This window comes from Kryptolebias marmoratus, linkage group LG23 (assembly GCF_001649575.2).
Source record: "Kryptolebias marmoratus isolate JLee-2015 linkage group LG23, ASM164957v2, whole genome shotgun sequence".
Lineage (NCBI taxonomy): Eukaryota > Metazoa > Chordata > Actinopteri > Cyprinodontiformes > Rivulidae > Kryptolebias > Kryptolebias marmoratus.
In genome coordinates, this window is record NC_051452.1 from 1,204,847 (window position 1) to 1,206,392 (window position 1,546).

The following is a 1,546-nucleotide window of genomic DNA, read 5'->3' on the forward strand; positions in this document are numbered from 1 at the left end:
CTCAGCTGTCATAGGTTTACCTCAAAATCCCGTTATTTGTACCTGCAGTTCGGCTGCTTTTGTCATTTCCTTCGAGTTACCGCAGCGGATAAAGTAATTAAGAGCATGCGCTGCCAGCTGCCGCCCTTGTGTAGGGATTTTATCTAGCCACACGATGGCGCCAAAGTGCCTTTATGTTAAATTGAGCCAGAAAACTTGTCTATGTTTTTTTTCGTTTTAACTCGTCCCTAAGGATGTAATCTTTATGTACACTGAGTTATTTGTGCATGTTGTGGATTTATATACACATATGTATGGTTGAGTTTATTCCTTATTAAATATTTGTTTGAGTTTGTATTAGTTGAACCTCTATTGCTGTAATATATTAGCCTAATGGCAATTTATTTGTTATTACAGACTGCTGGCAACACTGAGTATCAAGATAAATAAACCAGCTCACATCTACAGTTAAAGCTTAAGCCTTATGTCCTCTTCCTGTATCCTGACTGATACACCATCCTGTTTGCTGCAAAATACCTACGAACCTATCCCAAATTAACACCACCTTTCTTTTTCTACATGTCAGCCCTTACAGCTGTTATTACATTGCCTGGTAGGTCAAAACCACAACAGCAGTGACAGATCGGTCCATCCAGAAATTACACCCAGACAACCAGAAGGTGTCCAAGTCTTGACTTGAAGTATTTTGTGAAAGTGCCTCATAAAAGAATTGATGAAAAAGAAAGCCAATGTCTTGCAATAGTCCAGAATGCCTTTGTGGGACCTTAAGAAAGCTGCACTAAAATAAATGTCTGAAGCATGGCTGTAAAAACAAAAAAGGGGGCCAACATTTCTCTACAACCATGTGACATAGACCTGTTCAAAAAATAATTTTTTTGAACTTATTCAAACTGATATTATTCCCATTCTCCAAGGTCGAAATGAACTAAATATACCAGTTACTTTGATCATGAACCTTGGCTATGCCTGCCTCAAGAGCCATGTAGTTTTATTGTTGACGTTTTTCAAAAACACTGCAAAAATTGGAGATATTATGTCCTTGTTTTCATTGTAGCTTCCCAGAAAATGCTACAGCATAGAGAGGGGTCAGGCCTATTTTTTTAAGTAGAGGACGTACAAAGGCATGCTTAAATACCCCAGGTACTATACCTGAAGAAAGACTACTATTGATAATCTGAAGCACATTTGGCCCTATAGTAGCAAGTACCTCTTTAAACAAGCGAGGTGGGATAAAATCTGCAGGGGAGCCAGAGGGTCTCATGTGGCCAACTGTGTCCTCAAGAAAAGAGAAAGACACCGGCCCAAACTGATCAAAAATAGACGAGCAGTGCAAAGGGATAGAAGGGTCGTAGGAAGGCTGAGAGATACACACTCTAGTTGACACAATTTTATCAGTGAAGAAGTTAAGGAAACTTTCACAGATTTCAGTGGAGGAGTCAAAACCAAGAAACTTGGGAGCATGGAGAACAGTATCTATGGTTTTGAACAGAACACTGGGATTATTACAATTAGAAGCAATTATCCCTGAGAGATATTTGTTTTTCTC

The 1,546-nt window shown here is 39.1% G+C and overlaps 1 protein-coding gene across 2 annotated transcripts in view; it reads right to left on the bottom strand.

Annotated features, from left to right (window-relative positions):
- Nucleotides 1-1,546, bottom strand: part of LOC108251186 (gamma-aminobutyric acid receptor subunit gamma-3-like) — a 197,343-nt gene that overhangs the window by 159,887 nt on the left and 35,910 nt on the right. The window lies entirely within an intron of this gene.